Consider the following 12,053-nt stretch of genomic DNA (forward strand, 5'->3'; position numbering starts at 1 on the left):
GTTGATTTGTAGTGAGCAGCCACCTAGCAGCAAACTGCTCCAAATATGAGTGGACATACAGCACCTTGATGCAGCAGGTGACATACTTAACCACATATTTCTTGTTCGTCTGAAGTCTCACTTCTATTTCTGTCCTGTATTTTCTTTTATAGCTTCTTTCACATAAAAGTCAAATACTCACCCTAGCAATATTAAAAAATTATCATCTCTTGCTTAATTTTTCCCCTCCAGATCCCTATTATTGACTAGGAAGTAACAGAACTCATGAGTTTATTGGTTTGTCTTCTGTGCTCTAAAGATTTAGTTTTCATCTTTCCAGAGATTTTCTCCACATATAAAAGGTCAGAGTAAAAACTTATCACGTCCAAAAGTTGAGATTTGTATAATCACAGGATCCCAGAAATTTCTGTTTTTTTGTAAACAATAACAGGAACAAAATAGTATTATATTAATTACAGGACTGCAAAGTTTGGCAACACAGAACAAACAGAAATTTATTTCACTTCACTGTTGTTCAGTCAGGGATTCACTGTCTCATTTGCAAGGAAGGACCCTGCAGTGGACTGATGCTGCAGCCTACAGTAGAATGCTTTCCTTTTCCCCTGATTTCATCTTCACTCCAAAAGATATCAGACTTCATCAAAACTTTTTAGAAGTGCATCATCCCATGCATTGAAAAGACTTCATGTTCTAATGATGTACTACTTACTACTTGTTCAGCAGTGCTACACACAACATCTCACTAAAGCAGAAGACAGCTGAAGCATGAAACAACCAAAAGCTTTAGTAACCAGAAAAACCCAAACCAAAATGATACTACCGTTTCTAAATGAAAAATACACTAGCACACGGTACTTGACAGAACTGCTAATTTCTGTGGTCTTGAGGTTTGGTTTGAAAACATAAAGAGTGAAATTGTTCACTGATATAAAAAAAATAAAATCATATTAACCTAGATGGGCTGTCTGGCAGTTTACACTAAAAAGACCCAAGTAAACCAACTGTCTTTTTAAAAACTAAAACAGTATATATTTTAACAGCATATACTGCAGTAAAGTGCCATGAACTTACTATTCCATACAGGCAGTGAACTGAGAGAGCTCTGATTTTTCATAGCATCTTTTAGCATTGTTTATATTTAAATAATAACAGTCAGGATCATTTTCATCAACATGAAAAAGAAGTTCATCAGATCTAATCAAAAGACAGCACTGTCTCCTGACACTGCCTGCTCTATGCTTGCTCGAGCACGTAGGCAGCAGCTGGCACCTCCACAGCTTGATCATTACTATTGCTCTTCAAATTATGCCTGTCACAGAGGTTAGGAAAACATGAGTAATTAAACATAAACAGCGTCATAAAATAATAGTAAGAAAAAAATTAATAATCACCCAAAAGAGTGTTTGGGGCACCTCCCTAAACCACTTTGGATTTCTGCCCCTTCTGCTCAGACAGTTTTCCTCTGTGTACTTTTTAATTATTTCCTTCATGAGTCCTTTAAGGCAAAGAAGTTTGTAGAGGCGGGAAAAAAAACACATATTAGACCTGATGAGAACAGTGATATGCAAAAAAGAGAAATGCCAATTAAGTATTCTCTGAACTACTGCAGCCTGATTTTGAATCGCTTATGGCAAAGACTTACGCCTCACTATGAGACTGCTAGTTCAAGATGCGTACATTTTAAATGCAAAATTTCAGAAGCTGCTTGTTCCTTGTTTGAACCATACACTACAGCTGGTCACTGGGTGCAATATCTCTCTTCCGGCCCACCAGCTCATTATACCAAGTTCAGTATTTAAATAATATGTAAGTCAATGCAAAAATCCTGTAGTCCTGCAGCCCCATACATGTAGATGTATGCCTCCTTTTACTTGAATAGACAACAACCAAACTCATTCCTAGCTCAGTTCTCTTACAAAACAAACATAAAACAACACAGCAGTAAAGACTGAGACTTTGGACCATGTTATTAACAATCCTAAGCAGGTTTTTGCAGCCTATTTTTGTGCACATGGTTACTGGAACTGAGCATGCAATTCTGGTAATTGCATACAAAAATGACCAGCTACATGAGTAACGGGACATTCGCCATCTGCAATTATTATCGTGTAGGAACTGTGTAAAACGTGTGATCCTTCATGTTAGCAGATATGCAAATACTAGGTAAAAAGAGCATCGTTTTCAGCTGCTTTACATCCAGAATAGTTATTCACATATCTAACCAAAAGGTGCAACCAACTCGATTTACTCCTACTTGGTATGTGTTTTGCATGGGTATGAATTACACAAAGTACAATGTAGGAAAGGCTCGTGCCTGTCTACATAAGAAGAAAAATAAGTGCAGCAACATACATAATGTTTAACACATTCAAATTCACGTATTAAAAGCACATTTAGAGATTGTTCTTGTTCTCATTAGGTAATTTTTGCTCAGGTGTGTGCTGTGCCTTAAGTTGTGTATTTTCATGCAAACTTCAGCACCTTTCTGAAATAAAGCTCTTCCCACAAATCTAAGTACTTTGCTTTCTATATTCAAGATTGAAATTGTTTAGTTTGCCTTGTCAGAGGTGCTAATTAGTCTACTAAAAGTACACCAGCAATTCAATATATCTGCTCAAGCTATCTGACAGAATCCTTTGGCAGGGAATTCCCATCTCTGGAGAGGAGGGACTTGTGTGTTCTCATACAAACTCCCACTGGAATCAACAGGAGCCTGGCCAGGCAGTGACCTGAGTGGCATAAATACAGCCAAGTTTTGTAATGTTCATCATCACTGCTGGTAGCATCCCATCAGGGTAAACTCACAAATTTGACAGTAGGAAGAAATGAACTGTCTGCATCTGCCATTATTCCCACTCTTTATATATATTTCCTTGATTTAGTTCTCTTTCCACTAGCTTGATGTACAGACCACTAAACTCAACAGCAGATTCTTTCCTTGCCTTCAGGGTTTGCTTTAAGCTCTTTTTTCTCGGCATCAGTGGACAACATACCCAGCTAGGTTCCTTGGACCAAGTGTCCTCAGCCATTCTCAGCATCTCCAATTCATGATTCTTTTTATCTTCCCTTTGATGTTTTTCTACTACACTTTTTCCCTTTTTCACCATTCCCTTCCTTCCCACCTCCTTAAAGACTCCACCCCTTGCCTTCCTATTCCTCAGCTCAGTGAAATCTTCGTCTTTTGCTTTCCTAAGGCTTTTCTACCTTTCACACGTATGAATATATATACTTCAATCTTTAGTCACATCTCTGGAGAAGGTGTTCAGTTAAGTTGGCTTCCTCCACTAATCAGCTTTCCAGCAGAGTTTGCTTGCCAGGACTGGGGCAAATTATACTCAGATTCATTAATTAAGATATAATAAACTCCATTTACTATTTACCAATGTGTCATTTGTGGGGAAAAAAACAACAACAACAAAAGGTATATGGAAGCAGTAGACTCTCTGGCTGGTTTATGGACCCCAAGTCTTTTTGGGAAGGTCACAAATCTCCAAGATATCTCCACACATTAAGTTTTGCACTTGGTTTTCTAATTTAGCTGAAAGATGTGTAAAAACACATGCAGTCAGACAGCTCCTTGGCTATACATCTAAGGAAGCTCAAAGCATAAGTTATTACTTCCAAAGTCAATTGTAAGTTACGCTCACTAAATTGGCTCCAGATCCACCCTTTTCAGACAGTAGTATAGGAATAATTTATTCTTTTGGTGAAAAGCACCCATTTTAGCTAAACCACACCCCCAGCTGGGAGTCTCACCAGCAGAAGTGCCAAAGGCAGAGGGAATCAGAGGCACACAGGGCTATTGGAGGCCAGTGGAACAGGGGTGAATAAAGCACAGTATGTAATAGTGTCTGTCAGCGCACTGAAACGTATAACCTCTCCCTAACATAGGGGGTCTGCAACACAAATCCAAGAGGAAAATTTGTTCCTGTGGTTCAATCATCACGTTAGACGAAGAGGTTTCCTCGCTTTTAACATCCATGCAATTTATACCAGAAGCCTTATGGATAGTGGTGAAACCATTGCAGCTTTCTGAGGACCTAATGTTTTGATCTATGCCCTCAATATGTATCTTGTTTTCTCCGATCAAGAAAATGCTGTATATAAATATGTCACGGGGAGTTTGAAAGCTGTAATTTTAGACATCTAACCCAGATGCCAAGTTAAGATCCTAACCAATTCAGAGATACAAAATCTACCTAAACCAGGAGCTTTTCTCTCACTGATTACACTGGAAACCTGAGTTAAATGACTTGCACAAATTTAGCCCCTTCCAGCGGCAGCAGTGACTTGAAGAGATTTGCTCTACCATAGAGTTAACTTCCCCATGAGAGATTACTTCACCACCTACCTACAGAAACACTGACCTACATACCTCGCGAAGGCTTTTCTTTCCCCAGGTGAACTCCTGCGTCACCAGCTATCCAACAGGAACCTCCCCATATGAGATCTTTAATAGCAGCAGCTGCTGAAGGAAAGGGAACTGCAGAAACACACTTGTTGCCAAGCTGTGCATTTAAATGGAAGGAGGAGAAACAGATGGGGAAATCACTCTTCAGACAGTGTTTACTAGCACAATCAGCACCTGAGGCAGCACTTATTCAGGTGCTGAAATTACAGAGGTAAGTTTTATGATGAGAAATCTATTCCTCATATGACAGCTATATTTCTCATCATGGATCATAAAAAGCAGATGATCCATCAGATAACTACTTGATTGTAATGTGCATCACAATAAAACTGTCAACTTTCTGCTTTGTTTTACGACCCTGGTTACATCTGGAATGCTTTCAAGAAGGATGCTGTTGTTCGCTTTGGGTACAAACTGACTCAGGGCATTTCTGGATTGCTACTTATACGGTAGTAGATAATAAGAATAATGAGAAATGATAGCAGAATTACCTCCAATTTTGCTACCAAGAAGATCACTCCATTACTGCCAATGTAACTTTATTGAATATTTTTCTTGGACTGGACCATAAAGAGAATTCTTAATCGTCTAACATCTTTCTCTTCATTTTCAAACAAACTTTCAGTCCTCTATTTCCTCTTACATTACAGATTTTTTTCCACAAGTACTAATTCAATAATAGTAATGATAGTAATAAAACAAGTATTTCTAGTAACTCACATAGCTCCATATTTCTATAATAACAACAGTAATTTCTTATCTTTACATAGTATTTGTTGTCAGGTCATTTCTAAATCTTGTCCTCTTAGAGGCAGACAAAAGGTGAAACTACTTTTCCAAGGCTGCAGAGCAAGCCTCAAGTAAAATTCCTGAATTATCTAAGAGTATATAGTGGAAATGTGAGCTTTGCTGTAACTTAACACCCCAAAGAGACATGTTACCAAAAGCAAGTTTTAAAAAGACTTAAAGATCTGCTCTTGGAGATTGTTGTGATCTCAGCAGAGCACTGAAATTGGAAAAAAGTTGTCGTTACTGATGTGCAGTCTGCCTCTTTGCTTGGCAAGGTTACAACCCCATTAAACAAAACAAAACAAACTAACCCTCTGGTCTTGCACAACTCTGCCAGGAGGGCTTGTAAGTTCTCTGGACAATTGAGGTTGCTCTTAAATTGTGGGGTTGATCCATCACATGTTGAAATCAACAACACTGAACCATAGCTCAATATTCAAATCAGTTTTGCATGGAGGAACAGCATTTCTGTAACCAGTCAGGACATTGAGTCACTTCATTCTTGATCTTAGCCAAATGCGTTAAAGCAATATATGCTTCATATTGCCCTGCAAAAGGTCAGCTTTGCTTGGTATTAGCGAAGACTTTCATTCATTCCAAATACCAGACTTCAGCCACTTTTTTTTTTTTTTTTTCTGATTCCATGATAAAATTCAGATGTTCTAAAAAGATCCTTCTTCCCTACATGTGCCCACCCAAGCAGCAGCAGCAGTGTTTCTGCTAAAACCTGACAATGAAATTTGCTGTTGGAGAAAGACCAAACATAGAAAACTTTAGTGTAAACAACAATTGTTTCAGAAAATTATGTGTGCATCAGCCTGGGGTAGAGGAGTTGTAAAGGAACATATTTTGCCTGCTCAGATTCAACAGAACTTATCAAGCTCCTGCCTTCTTAATGCACCATGAGTATAGACCCTTGAAGTCTCTTATTGTACAACCCGGCCCTCTTCCACTGCACTTATGGTGGTCTGAGCAGCCCTTCACCCCAAATCTCACCCTTCCTCCAAGCGGCAGCAGAGGACAGTTTAACCTGCATGTTTTTATTTCTGCACCGACGGATGGAGGATCTAGGCTGTCCCTCCTCTATGAGCCTAGTGAACTCATACACCTTGGACTGAGGACCAAACTCCCACTGTGTCTTGCTCAGTTACACAAGTGCATTTTTCTTTTGCAGTAGTCTCAGTAGAGATACAGCCAGCTCCAAAGGGGACTCTAAATGGCAGATATCTGTCCCCAAAGCTAACTGCTGTGCCTATGTGTCTCCTAAGTCATTGAGCTACTTGTGCTGAGTAGCTAGAAACAGAAATGAAGGGACTGAGCCCATCCTTTTCCTTGGTATCTCACCCTACAGATATTGGGGAACAGCACGGAGGAAGAGAATCAAAGATTAAATGATGGAGAAAAAGTGTTGTACTCTGGATCCAGAAGGACAAAATGGGCAGGAACAGGGACTGCACTTACAAAATAAATGGGATGTCTCTCTGTTGTGAGGTAGGTGTTCTCACTGAAGGTCCTAGAGATGCTTATGTGTCATTAAGATTATGAAAGGAGCTTTAACACCTGCCTGGTTGTGTGCAAATAATGCCCCATCAAGACCTTGATCATGCTCCATGTAATAAAATACTTATCAGATGGAAACAAATGTACTGGAGGTATGAAGTAGGGCCTGAATTGCAGAATGGAAAAGAGGTAGCAAGCAATACATCTTTCTTCTCCTGTTTTTGATTAAGATGACTGTATTTAAACTAAGGCGTGTAACTAGAAAATGGGAGTTTTAAAAAATCAATGAATGTCTTACCTGTATCTACAGAAGGTAAGCAAGATGCATGCAAGTATAGCTATTGTGTTTCTACAATCTTCAGGTTATCTAATAGGACTGTTATTTCATCCTGCAGGTGAGGTATTGCTATTTCAAGTTAAGAAATATTTATATTTAAAAATTCATATTTCATTGTAAAGTCAACCTCTGAAAAGCAGGCCTATATTTGAAAAATCAAGAAATACATTGGAAACACATGCTTTTAGATGCTTCTGTCACTGCAAGCACCAGCTATCAGAAAAAAAGAAAAAAAAAGGCACCTTTCTTTTTCTTCAATACAGTTACCAATTTATGTATTTGAGTAGCTCTTTACAGTATGTAAACAGTGTCCCCACATTTAGGAAGACAAGCTCCTGCGTTTTATAAGCGAGATTTCTTTTGCCAGATAATCAAACTGGGATTTGATAGTCGTTCTACAATGCTTTTAAGGAGCTAGCCTCCATTTATCTGTTTATGTCTTTAATTGTTGAGATGATAAAAATTTGGGTATTCTCTGATCAACCCCAAGCAAACAGAAAGAAATCTGTATCTTTTTTTTTAATTAGGGTATTACCTGATACTGCTTGCAGCTGGGGAGGGTCCTGCACCTTTCTCTTAGTACAACATTCAAAATCTCTCTTTCATGATAGTTAATTTCAATAACAAGACATACATTTCAGTATGGTGAGATTCTGCACTGGAGTTTACTACTACACTTTCTCCTTGAAGGCCCTCTTCCCACCCCTGCAGCAATACCTCTCTGACAAACCAGCCCAATGTTCTCATGTCTTAATTGAGGCTAACTGGATCCATCTGCTGCATGACTCAGGGGTTACTCTGAACCTTAGAGAAAAGTGTGTTCCTATGCCCGACCTCAGAGATTTCAGCCCTGCTTCAAGAGAATTCTGTTTTCTGTTAAAATTTTATATAATGGAAGTTTAAATTTTAGCACAAATGTATGCACAGCAGTGGAGAGCTGAATAAGACACTTGCCATGTTTCGGCCAAGCAGCCTAAAGTTAAAGGTAATGAACATATGGCTGCTACTCTCTGCCTCATAGCTTGCTTACTTTTCTTCATGATGCTGAAAGGTTAGCCCGCATTTTTACAACTTACTACACTTTTCTTAAGGCCTGGACCCGAAAACATGCTTTGGCTGTCACAGAGACTGTGGCTGTCCTTGTGCATTATGATGGGTAGTGTTTGCAAATGCCTGCAAGCAGAGATGGGAAATACTTATGCCAAGTAAGTGTTTACAATGGGCGCTACTGTGAGGAGGCATTTCTACTTTTTATTGCTGGCAGCCAAAAAGGTGGCAGCATTTAATAATTAGGACTTGTGAGTGTGTAAGTGTGTGTGTGTGTGAATAATGCTCAAACAGATTGGAGTATATGATTACTTTTTCATTGGCAACTGAAGAATCACAGTATCATTTTGACATAGCTTGGTCACTGGCATATTTTTAACCAAGACATAAACACATAATATCATATTACTTCAACTGCTATTATAACATTGCATACAAGTAACTCCTGCTGATTTAACAGTGCTTAGAAAAAAATAATATAGCATTTGTCTCCATGGAATAAAATTCTTCAGGATCCTGGAAGTTAGTTGAATGAAGCAACAGAAGCAACAAAAATACTAGAAGTGCTAAATAACTAATGGGAACCAAACTCAAGCAGCTTCCCCTATGCCAAGAACCATGGAGACCTGATCTTGATTTTTGGCAGTTCTGCCTTTAACAGAGCTCCTAGTGGTTTATATTGGTCTAAAAATTAGGATCTGTTTCCATGAGTTCAGTCTTGTCATTCTTCCTAAAATGCAGTTTGAAGCAGCAATGAATCCAAATAAATCATACATTATGGGGGGTACCACTGAATAATTTACAAGTGTGAGAGGCATTTGGTACATCCTGCTAAATGCCTTCATCTGGTCAAATCACGGGTGAAGAATTTTCAGGTCACTGTCAAGCGCTGACTATTGCACTCAGCAGTAGAGATCTGTCTTCTATACACTCAAAAGGCTGAAGTGCAATGACAAAGCATGATGGACCTCTCCAAATATTTAAGCAATGGAGAACAATGGTATGAGACAATACTGCAAGGTAGTGTTGCATGCAGGGAGTGTTGCTGGCCTTGAAGTCACCTCTCGAAGTGTGGTAACACCCTAGGGTGTCTCCTGCCATTGCATCATTCAAGTATGATCTGGAAAAAAAGAAGCCCAGATCATTAAAGAAACCAGTTTTCAGTGAGGAATTATTAGTAGATGGAAGCTGGTGGAGAAAGGACTTTGATTTCTGCAGCTTTAATTCCCACTTGAGTTCCACGTGTGTTCACAAAGGAGGCATCTCCTGAAGGAAAAGCAGTACGTTAGGTCATAGATCACCATACAGTCACTTCATCTTCCCAGGGAGGATGCCCCACTTTGGGGTTCATCTACAGACAACTGCAGAAAACTCCCCAAAGCAAAGTGGACTTTGGTCGCTTTTCCCCTGCATTGCTTGCATGGTCCTGTGGGTATCTGTGGCTTTGATCCACCATGAAGTTTACACTAGAGCTAGTATAAACTCTAAGGTGAATCCAGCCAAGTATTTTGAATGTCTTAATTCCACTGAGCAAATATTTTCAGATATCATCCTAACTCAAAAGTTTTCCATGTTTGATTCCAAATGAATCTTTTCTATAACAGTATTTATGTTTGGCTATCTGCCGAATCAAACCAGTGGGTTTCTATGGAGCTACGCTGGGAAGGAATTTGGCCTATTCTCTTTGAAACATACTGTGCTTGAAAAAGATTCGATATGTGATGCCAACTGGCTGTATTTTATCTTGAGTTGTTTCAGATAAAGAGGGACTATTTTCTAGTAGGCTGAAGTACATCCATGGGACCACTGCTTCATGGGAAGTGGAAAATAAATACTTCCCCTTCAACTGCAGCCGTCTTACCGTGTTGAAACCCAAACGCTCTGAATCAGAAACAGGAGGCAGACAAGTTTAAATTATATGTCATATTTGAAATAGATGTGCCGTAGATTACTTTGATTAGGAGAGCTGTATTTCTGCTGCTAGCAATTGAGGATTGCATTCCCCATTCTTCTGCAAAGACAACTCTGACCATGCCTTACATTTGCTGAAATCATTACCAAGAACACCTACTCTGCTAGTGGAATATTTTACATGAACTGGGAAGTAAACTGCTGCTTCATCGTGGGTGTCCACTGCTAAACACTTGGAAAGGCACACAGCATGAAGCCCCCATCGCTGTGAATAGCACTGTTATGTGATACAGCAAGACATGACACAACCAGTCATGGACAGGGAATAAATGTTTCATCGAACACCATAAGTACACCTAATACAAGTAAATGCTGGGATGTCTGTTTAAGTGTGACTTTTAAATTAGGCTTTTAAGCATGTGATGAGCTAGCTTTGTTTTGCTGATATGACTTGCTTCCAAGACATGCAGGTTGACATTTTTGTCCAAAAGTCAAACGCCTACAGGACTGGTGGATTTTGCTTTGTCACCTTTGCACAGTGGGGTACATCTGACATTGTGTGTTACAGAACCAGAGCTGAACACCGTGACTATAACAGGTCAGGGTGCTGGCTTGATTTCAAATACAAAGCTTGTTGGACTCTCAGGTATTTCAGATATATTGTAGACTGATCTTACATGATATGCAATTTCATGAGCTCTAGCAGTTAAGTGATGCACCAGCTTTCTTTCCTAAAAATGATTCAAAATTGTATATAAAGATACTTCATGGTACAGATTGGCTTTTCTAAGTCCTTAAGGTGGCTTAAATTGATATAATTTCTTGTTAGGCTTAAAAAAACCCCAACCACAAACCAATAGGCCATGCATTTAGAAGACTACACGTACATTTACATGAGTGAAAGAAGAAATATAGCCTGTATTAGAGTCACATGAGGATACAGTCATGCACACCGATATAACTGAAGTAGTAAAATGATATAAGCACGTTTTAGCATATTTCTGTTTCACTTTTCAGGTTTACCGAGCATCAGACACATATATAATGAAAATAAATTGCCTGGCTTCAATCTTCATTAGCTAATGAAGTATGCTATAGAAATACAAAGCTGTTGGAGTGTGAGAAATACATGTACTTTGTGGAGTATCAACAAATCAAAAAGCCACAGCATCATGAGAGAAGAAGATAACTAGGCAATACTTACACAGTAAGTGGTACCAAGAAAAGATATGTTATTGACCTGAAGTTGTAATAGTTCAATACTATTCTTTACAAGGGAGCCCTAGGCAGAGTTGAAATGTTACTTATTATTTGCAAACGTATGTGGAGCTGATAGAAAATAATAATTACTTCTAAAATTCTTCAACTGTCTTTTGTAAATAAATAATAAAAGCTTGCAACATACAGTTGTCTGTGGACTCATGTCTATTAGCAACTAACAGATATAGACAGAGGCATTTCCATTTACAGAGAAAGTGCCTGAAGAAAATGGACCTGAATTATTTAATCATCTTTGACATGAGAAAAAAAGATTGCCATGAATTCTAACATTTATTTGCAAACATGCGGGCAGTCCTGTATGACTATTATGTGTATGATGTCAGCATGCTTTTAAATTGTAAAAGATATAAACGACTTAGCATATAAAATAACCCCAAGATGTCATTAGGAACCTATGACAGTCATCCCCCCCTTTAATTTTCCACATAAAACACTGACAGTCAAAATGGTTCTGGAGCAGATGGCTATGAAGACAGTGTGGCAGTGGGAAAGCCCTCCTTTTGAACTCATGTGAGATAAAAGATAATTATACTGGCTGCACTGCTGGGTTTTTTTGACAGCTTGCTTAGCATACAAATAGTGCAGCCTGAAGGAGGCTTGCTGTCACCCTGGTAGGCAGACAGGTACATTGGCTGTAGAAAATACAGAGTCTCTGGTATGTCTGCTTGGATTAAGATGGCTCATTGCATGTTGGGACCTGCACAGTCTTTGGGACGTGCCTCTGTGTTAATGCCAAGGGTGGCAATATGCTCCATTTCATGTAAATCTGATACAGCC

General features: G+C 39.0%; 1 protein-coding gene and 1 long non-coding RNA gene across 2 annotated transcripts in view; one reads left to right on the forward strand and one right to left on the reverse strand.

Moving 5' to 3' along the window:
• Positions 1-12,053, reverse strand: part of GMDS (GDP-mannose 4,6-dehydratase) — a 427,214-nt gene that overhangs the window by 14,207 nt on the left and 400,954 nt on the right. The window lies entirely within an intron of this gene.
• On the forward strand, positions 4,499-11,116 carry LOC116961317. The gene is made up of 3 exons (XR_004406949.1): positions 4,499-4,622; positions 6,552-6,691; positions 11,013-11,116. It is a non-coding gene; the product is annotated as an uncharacterized LOC116961317 (long non-coding RNA).

The sequence above is a fragment of the Tyto alba genome, unplaced genomic scaffold, assembly GCF_018691265.1.
Source record: "Tyto alba isolate M040663 unplaced genomic scaffold, T.alba_DEE_v4.0 Super-Scaffold_48, whole genome shotgun sequence".
Taxonomy (NCBI): Eukaryota; Metazoa; Chordata; class Aves; order Strigiformes; family Tytonidae; genus Tyto; species Tyto alba.